The sequence below is a fragment of the Macaca nemestrina genome, chromosome 7 (genome assembly GCF_043159975.1).
Source record: "Macaca nemestrina isolate mMacNem1 chromosome 7, mMacNem.hap1, whole genome shotgun sequence".
Lineage (NCBI taxonomy): Eukaryota > Metazoa > Chordata > Mammalia > Primates > Cercopithecidae > Macaca > Macaca nemestrina.
Window position 1 is genome coordinate 51,047,642 of NC_092131.1, and position 9,708 is coordinate 51,057,349.

General features: G+C 40.1%; 1 pseudogene; it reads right to left on the reverse strand.

Annotated features, from left to right (window-relative positions):
* Positions 1–6,884: 6,884 nt before the first annotated feature.
* Positions 6,885–8,097, reverse strand: LOC105473602 (large ribosomal subunit protein uL3 pseudogene; annotated as a pseudogene).
* Positions 8,098–9,708: the final 1,611 nt, after the last annotated feature.

Here is a 9,708-nt window from a genome sequence, read left to right on the forward strand (position 1 = left end):
TAGCAACCTGATATTGTCAGGAAATTTGGAAAAAGACGACGGCACTAAATTTAACAGGTTCTAAATATGCTTGTAATATATTTACCACAATTAAAAAATAGTTAAAATTAGAATATAGATGAAAAGTTTATGTTTAAAATAGTTTATGAAATATATATATATTTCTAGTTCTAGAGCTGGATGGTGGTGATAGTTGTACAACAATGTGAATGTATTTAATGACACTAAGCTGTACGCTTAAAAATTGTTAAAATGATGAATTTTATGTTACGCATAGCTTACCACAATATTTTTAAATGATCAGAAAAATATATAACCAGTAACTACTGAGTAATTGAAATGTGGCTAGTGCAACTGAGGGACTGAGTTTTTAATTTTATTTAATTTTGATTCGTTTTTGTTTCAATCTAAATAACCACATGTGCCTAGCAGCTACTGTATTGAATACAGTAGCTAAATGTACAGGGCTAAATGCCTAAAGAATTTCATTTAAATAATGCATTTTAGCATGCTAATTTTAAAAGTTATCATTTGAATGGATTTTCCCTTGCTTTTTGTTTTCTGACTTTTTGTTATGAAATTGTCAATCTTACATAAAAGTAAGGAGAATAGTATAATGAATATCCACTTGCTTGTCATCGAGATTTAGCAATTGTTAATATTTTGTTATGTTTCCCATAGTAATTTTTGAGATCCAGCTACTCTAATGAGTTGAGGCCAAAGCTCTGGAACTGAAAAGGGCTTAGTCTGACATCCATCTCTGGACTCAAAACCAATTCCATCGGCACTGCCCTTCCCTATTGTTAACTAGTTACATTTTCATTTTCATATTTTCTAGGTAATGGTGCCAGAAATGATAATAATATAATCACAGTTATTTGTGAACACATTCACAACTTCTAAATTCATTTCAGATTTGAGCTGGGATTGTTTTGTTATTAGACTGTGACTTCTTTGGGTGGGTGGGTGCTAACAGTAAAATGTCACCAGTCACTGAGTGTATGACACCTCAAATGACACACAGGTGTGACCCAGCAAGTATGGCCCAGATGCCAGATGAACTGGTTCTTTGAAATCTATATTCACATTTAATTTAGCCTGGAGGTATGGCTATAAAATAATGACAGCTATAAGACACTGTAACATGATGCTTTAATGTCATGATGTGGTTGTGGTTCTAAGCGTTACTGTGATTATTGAGAACTGCTGAATTCTAGCTTCACTCTCTTCCTTTGGGGTTGTCCATTGGCATGGTTAGAAAGCTGGTTAATTGCGAGTCAAACTTGTGCAACTAAAATGGAGCAGGAAAAAAAGCACCATGTCCCAAAAAAGCATCTAAAAAATGCAATTCCAGAACCACAGAGAAACATGCAACTCTACCCAGATTTCTATAATGAGTCTTCATATTTTTATCTAGTAACTATGGTCTCATGGAAAGAAGGTATAAATAGTACCGTGGACAAACATGCGGACCTGACAAAAGACTTCTTAGTTTCAAATCCTGGCTTTGCCACTCATTGATTGTGGGCCTTGGCCAAGATACTGAAACTTCCTATAACTCAGTTTTTTCATCCATACAATGGAATTAATAATCACATTAAATAAGATACTTAGCAAGGTATGTTGCACATAATGTATGTTCAATAATAAATTAATAGTATTCACATTTTTAAATATAATGATAGCTCTTTGAGGGAAATACCAAATAGGTATAGTTTTATATTGTCTTTATAAACACAGTCCTCATGATCTGAGGAAAATTACATTCCAGGAGACTGGATATAGGAAGCAACATGGAAGGGGCAAAATATATTTGTCAGTGGTCTCTATGGTTTTCTAGAAGCAGCCAAATAATAGATAATTCTAAAATCCAAAAAAACTCTGAAAACAAAAATTTTCACAAGTTTTCAACAAAAATTCATTTGAAGGCAAAAGCTAATCTGAATTAATGTGAGACTATGTATGTCTTTTTTTTTTTTTCTTTTCTTTGTTAGAGATAGGATCTTGCTCTGTCTCCTAGGCTGGAGTGGAGTGGCGCACTCATAACTCACTGTAACCTCGAATTCCTGGGCTCAAATGATCCTCCTTCTTCAGCCTTCTGAGTAGCTAGGACTACAGACAGATACACCATACCTGGTTAATTATAAATGTTTTTTGTAGAGATGGGATCTTGCTATGTTGCCGAGGCTGGTCTTGTTGCCTGGCCTCAAGTGATTCTTCAGCCTCAGCCTCCCAAAGCACTGGGATGACATGTGTAAGCCGCTACACCTGGCCTTATGGTCTTCATTTATCCCACTTAGGGATACTAGTGAATTCTGTTATAATTTGTTGCAGTTAGTTGTGAGGTGCTGCCCTCACAGCACCTCACAACTTCAATGGAGATATTCTATAAGAAGCTGTATATACATCATGTCACCTTCAAAATCAAAATAAATCTGAATTCCAAACCATATCTGGCCCCGAGGGTTTGGGGCATGGAATTCTGGATCTCTACTCTGCTTACATTCCACTGGCCAAAAGTTAGCTAGCCCTGCTAGCTACACGGCACCTGGGAAATGAGGCCTTTATTCTGAGCAGCCAAGGGCACAGCAAAAGTCTATTGATATGGGATGAGGAAGATTGGACATTGAGGCCCAACCAGTAGTCTCTGACACAGTCTCATTCGTTTTCTCCAAAGCTTTATCCTAAAACATCCTCAGAACCTCCTGAATGGGACCAGAATAAATAGGAATTTTCCATTTGGTCTTCTGTAAGTAGCCTAGATTGACTTCAGACAACCCAGTTCTAGCTTCAAAACACCCAACGTGGTTGGTTACCCTTACTCCCATGGAACGCTACCTTGGCTTCTCAGGCGAATCTATAGCAGTTCACAATTCTTCCCCCTGCAGAACCACTTCAATCTCACGGATATTTCCTAGTCTTCCAGTAAATTCAGAACTAGACCTTTGGTTCTAGCCAGGGTACTTATTTAGTTGGGACCCTTCAAATGGACTAATTGTCAATGTCCCTTCAACTTTTCATGGTAGAAGAGTCAGGACATTCCATGAGCATGTCCAAGAAACTTCTGAAAAGGAATATCCAGATTCAAACATTGTCTGTTTGAATTCATCAAACTCCATCAAATGCAAATTTTGCTTCTCTCAAAAAAAATTCAAATTCAACAAATTCAGGTCTGGGCAGAGATAGTATTTTGTTCTAGGAAGCATAGAGAATAAAAGATGAGTGTTTTTTTCTGCTTATTGCAATTGGATACAAAAGGAGGAATTTTTCGTGAACGCTGAAAGAAGAAAAACAACTTAAAATTGGATTTTATTTTCAACTCGGAGGCTAGAGAACTTCAGTCTATGGTACATATTTTTAATAAATGGGTGGGGTTGATATTACGAGAACCCAGAACCTGCCAGTTCTGAAGCCTAATTCCTAGTCATTGGCAAAATGTAATTTTTCCTCAAATAAAGATGAAATGCAAGATGAGCAAAAAAGAGGTAGTCACAGACAGTAACAAAACAAGATTCAGCCTCTGGCTTGGGTGCAGTAAACTGTAAATAGATCAGTGTTTCATAGTTGTGTGAGAGTTGCCTAGTTGGCCTCTAGAATCTTGCTTCATTTTATGCATGCCTTGTTGATTCTATAAGAATGTGCTTTTTGAATGTCCTGTAGTTAATTTATCAAACAGGGATGCCAAACTTTAAGCATTCCATGGGTTCTTTTTAACTTTAAATGGAGTTTGTGCAACTATTCCAAGTAGGTTTAAATAGATAAGTATTCTGGGGAGTGTCAATTTTATTCAGCCTAAAAGCTAAGTTAACATAAATGGAAAAATAGATGGTACCTTCTGCATTTTCATACATTTTAATGGCTAGTTCCTATTGATTGCTGTGCCTCTTTTTGCAAGTAAAGGAAAAATCAGACATCACAATGGACATTTCCTTGCAATGGAAAGTTATTTTGATCATACCTTACAAATGATCCATACTGATATTAAGTTTACAGTGTTGGGAGGAGGAGGAAAGAGTGAACTTAATTTGAATTTAGAAAGTCTCTAAATGATAATTGAATCACAAGTCTGGATTATAATTCTAGGAGCAACACTTGACTTGGTCAAAATCACTGTTATGAAGAGATGCAATTTTTACACAGTACTTCACATTGATTAAGTAATGTGTGAAAATGAAAAAAAAAGTATTTGAATCTTAATCACAGTCATTTGCATGAAATAAAAGTCTGTGTCAAGGGAATGCACATTATAATAACTCGTGGGTGTTTTGGTTGCATCAGTGAGCAAAGAAGTTGTATGCATTTTTTTCACGCTGATATACAAGAATTCCTTTTATATTTATTGTATCTTTGATTGTACAAAAATTTAGCAATATAGGATTTTGGTTGGTGAGAGACGACAACTGATTAACTACCTTAACAATAGCTGTAATTAAAACAGATGCTTGATAATGCATGCACTCGAATTAAACTGGGAACATTCAAAGACAGAAAAGAGAAAGAGGAATTTGATATGAACCTCATTCTCAGTAAGGCTCTCCATTAGATGGAAAGGTAATAAATGAGAGAATGAACTTCAGAAAAATTCTGCCCGTCTCTTTTCTACATATTTTTCTCCCTATTGCTGTATGCTTAGAATACTTGAAATATAGAAACCTAAGCCTCTTGCCCGTGTACCCCACCCCCAAATCATATCTGAGACTGGTCTTCAAATCTACAGATCCTATTTTTCTGCACTGGCACCTATCAATACCTCCAACTTAGCCTCTCTGTTGAGAATCATCCGAGTCCAAAGTGCCTCCAAACTCTGAAGCTAGACTCCCTCCTGCCTTCTTCAGACCCCCAATAACTGAAATCATCAATAACCTGAAATCTCCTATTTGGGTTGATATGTATTTCCTATGATGTTGAGTTATTTTTTTTTCTTATTTTGATAATCTCCCCCTAGTTTTAGGCTGACATTATCTGGGAATAAAGGAGATTTTGGTCTCTGAAATTTTTATCTTCCCTGTTTTGTGGAAGAGAAAAAGAGACTAAGTAAGAGTTTTGATTCCTGAAGAGGTTGAAAATGCCAAAATACACTAATAGCTATTTTCAAAATGTATAAGTCTAATTGTTCAACCTAAGTCAGAAGAAGAAAGTTGGTGGAAAAATATCTGCCAGATATTGGCCATAATAAGGGATAAATGTGAAGCAGAGATGGGATGGTAATGGATGCAATAATTCGTTTAATTAGAATTGAATAACAGTAAAAATAATAGTTATAACAACAATGTTTCACTAAATAAAACAGAGTAAAATAATACATAAAAGTAAAAAATAAAAAAATTAAAAAGATTACTAATTCAGTAATAGCGGAAAACAATTTTGTGCTCAATCTCACTTTAAGGAAGAAACAGACACTCTGAGAAAATGAAGGCATCAATAAAGTTTCAAAATAAATGCACTGACACTAATGTCCTGAAGTTATTACACACTTAAAAATTAAAAACACTCCAAAATACAAGCTAGCTTTCTTGACAATGACATTCTTTCAACTTCAGAATCTAGAAGTTTGCCTTGATTCTTTACCCTTTGTCTTCTGGTGGATAGCAGACACTTCACAATACCTATTGAAAGAAACAATCCCACTTTCCAATCTTGCAAAATCCACTTCCTTTTTTTAGAAAACATGCCATGTGGCTGCACACCTTCCTACGTATGCTTCATTCACCAACCTTGTCAGGCCCTTGCACTTCCAAAGATAGTATCCGTCCTCCTTTTCACCTCTCCAGAATCCCCCGCTTCTCCAACCCTAATTCAGGTTCTATGCCTTGCAAGAAGGTTTCTATGATCACTCCAGGCAGCAGCAGTTTCTTCCTTCTCTGAGCTCCTATTGCATCAACAGAGAATACTCCCTAGTTCAGCACATACTTACTTTTGTAATAGTTTGTAGTTTTTCTCCCTCCCCAGTTACAAGCTCCTTGAAGATGAGAAAGATATCCCAACTTCCTTCCTTCTTTCCTTCAACAAATTTGTATCTAGTACCTACTCTGTACTGATGAGAGCCTTTCTAGATTTCTCCTACAGCACTTAGCAGCATTGCAGCCTGGAGTAGGCATGAAGTACATGCGTGTATTGTTTGAAGACATTTATTAAGCAGCTCTCTATCACCCTGGATGATTCAACTTAACTCATCTGCTCTTTCCTCCCAACGTACATTTAACCCATTCTTTTTAACCGAAGATCAAACCTTCAGTACCATCACCAAGCCTACTCTGTTCTTTCTGATAGAGGGAAGCAGATAGATTTATGACAGGGCAGCAAAAACCTGTTTGTGAAACTTGTTTCTGTTCTTAGTTCCACTTGACTTCCTTTGTACTATTGCTCAAGACACTTAACTTCTTGTGCCATCATAATGTCCCCTTCTGTAAAATAGAGACAATAATATATGCTGTGCCACCCCCAGCACTCCCCAGGGTGAGGGTTGATGAGATAATGGCTGTAAAACACCTTAAGCTCTTCCAAGGAAGGTGCCATAGTGTGGAAAAAAGTAAAGGGTTATTATGTAGCTGATCACATTCAAAATACAGGGTGCAAATGGACCTGTGGAGTTTTGAAACAAAGCCTCGGGGAGACAGGCTAATGCTTCACTTGCCCTTCAGGACCAGGCAGCATTTCTGGAACTTTCTCTTACATAAGTTAACTTTAGAAAATACATTTTATTTGTTTTTTAAAGGGGGTGGTGATTTATGCCTACAAAACAAAGGTGAACTCACACAGCTACAATGCAAGTCCCTGCTGTTGGAAGAGATACTGCCTTTGTCTTTTTCTTGTTTTTGTTTTTGTTTTCCAGTGGAAAATAGGTTTTATTGAGACCCTACCAGTTGCAAAATCTGTTCCTGGCATTAAGCTCCTTCTTCCTTTGCAATTCAGTCTTTCTTGAGTGGTCCCATGAATGCTTTCTTCTCCTCCACGGTCTGGAAGTGGCCATGGCCAAACTTGGAGGTGGTATCAATGAACTTAAGGTCAGTTTTCTCCAGAGCCCGCCGTTTGGTTTGCTGGTGCAAGGACTTGTGGGGAGGGTGAGCTCTCACTTCTTGGTTCCTACCACACAGTCCTTCAGCATGACAAAGTCAATGGTCACTTCACCATAGTGGCCAAAGCCACCCAGAGGGTTGATACTCTTGTCAGACATGTCATAGTCAGTGGAGGCATTGTTCTTGATCAGTTTGTCATCCTTGATAAGATAGCTCTGGCCAATCTTATAGATCTTCTTATTGATCTCAGTGCGGTGACGGTAGCCTTTCTGCTCAGCACGTGCCACAGAGAAGGCAACACGGGCAAGATGCCATGCCCCAATACAGGACTCCATGAGCAGGTCTTGGTGGGTCTTGTGGGGCAGATTCTTGGTGAGCCAACGACTGGTGATCCCTTTGTAGCCTTTGCCCTTGCTCATTCTGATGAGGTCGATCATCCCGTCCTGCCCAAACACATGCTTCACAGGTACCTGCTGCTCAAGCCTCTCGTGGACCCAGTCCAGCTTCTGGGCCATGGTGTCTCCATTCACCTGGATCTCCATCAGGTGGGCCTTCTTGTGGCGCAGAGAAAGCAGGCACATCTGGGTGTGGGCAATCACGCGGATGACTTGGCCATACTTCTTCATGCTGCTGAAGTCCTTCTCCAGCTGCTTCTTGCCATCCTCATCCTGCCATTTCTTGCAGTACTTGGTAAAGGCCTTCTTCTTAGATTCATGCCAGTTCTTATAGAAGCGCCTCTTGCACTCATCACTGATGTGCTCAGCGAAGACGGTCTGGAAGGTCCAGAGGCCTTGAGGGGTTTCCACGTAGCCCACAATGCCCACAACCACCATGGGTGTTATCTCTACAATGGTCACAGCCTCTACCACCTCCTTCTTATTCACCTTGGATCCTGGCCTGTCGACTTCCTGTATGATGTGGGTCATGCCAGCCTTGTATCCCGGGAAGCCTGTGAGGCAGACCGGCTTGGAAGGGTCATCCTTAGGGAGGCTCTTCACCTTCCCACGATGCCTGCTGCTGTGTGCTTCTGAGGCAGGAAGCTGAGGGACCCACGTCTGGGAGCGAACTTTCTGTGAGACATCACGCCGTCAAATCCCACTGGTAGAGTGAGATACTGCCTTTGAATTAACATACAAGCCAAAAGAAAGTAAACTCTAGCTTGGCAGAGCCCATCTCTCAAGCTTAGAATACCTTCTGGCCTGGAAGCTCTGTGAGGGCAGGAACTGGTTTCTTGTTCACAATTATATTGCCATCACTGCAAATAATGCCTGGAATGTAGTAGAGTAGAGCTCAACAAATATTTTATGTTCTCTGTATCACATGAATGAGTCTGGCTTTATTGCATGAATGAACCCATGGAACGAGAGAAGGTGCTAAAATCTGGGCACTGGTAGGTCCAACACTCTCTTATTTGAAGAAGGTGCTCAGGGGTTATATCGCCCACTGGGCTGGCTGTGTAACAGTCACATTTTGTGGGCACTGCCACTGGCTGCTCAAGTCCTCAGGGCTAGGAGAGTACAGGACCAAGGGCATTTTAATCCGACATTCTAATGGAACGTGCAACTTCGGATGTGCCAGGTATAAGTAGGAAACATGCAAGGAACTTGAGCATAGAGTTAATGTGTGGAGTTAGATATTATTGACCCTCCAATATTCTTGTTAAAAAATTTGGGTGCTGGAGGCTACCAGAGAAATCTGATTAGCCTAAATACATGTGGAGTTAGAGTAGTCCATGGGAGGAAAGGAATAGGATTCAGTCTGACCTTTTTCTCCCCACCAGAGGTTCAAAGGTAGTATGATAGATCTGATAAACCAAGTGGCTATGACTGAGGCCATGTTGCAAGAACAGAGGTGCACCTAAGAGAAAGCTCACCACGTGAGAGGAGTTAGCGGGGGCTGGGGACCACTTTCAACCCCAGGACTTGGATCATTAGAGTCAGGCTGATTCTAGGCACAGTGCACAGTGGGTACTAGTGTGCCCAAGTCACACTAACATAGCACTGGTCATACAGTTTTAAAAATAAATCCAGATGCTTATAATGCAAAACAATAAACAGGCTAAACAGTGATTTGGCATCTAAGAAGCCTTAATGCAGTGTAATGTTCTATTTCTTTCAGGCTGCTCTAACAAAATACCAGTAACTGGGTGGCTTATAAACAACAGAAATGTATTCCTCACAGTTCTGGAGGTGGGAAGTCCAAGATCCAGGCACCTGCTGATTTGATGTCTGATGAGGGTCTGCTATTTGGTTCATAGACGGCTGTCTTTTTGCTGTGTCTCCACATGGCCGAAGGCACAGGGAATTCTCTGTGTCTCTTTTATAAGGGCATTAATCCCATTCATGAGTGCTCCCCCCTCATGACCTAATCACTTCCCTAAGGCCCCATCTCCAAATGCCACCACCCTGGAGCTTAGGTTTCAACATATGAATTTGGGGAGGACACAAACATTCAGTCTACAGTAGGAAACAAAGAGAAAAGGAACATCTTCCCCTTCAAAGGATGAAACTACTTGGCCTCAATGACTCAGTGGAGGCCTCTGTGGGAGCCAGCAGGTGTGGAGAGAGTAAGAGTGGAGGCCACCAGGCCAGGCACGGTGGCTCATGTCTGTAATCCCAGCACTTTGGGAGGCCGAGGCGGGCAGATCACCTGAAGTTGGGAGTTGGAGACCAGCCTGACCAACATGGAGAAA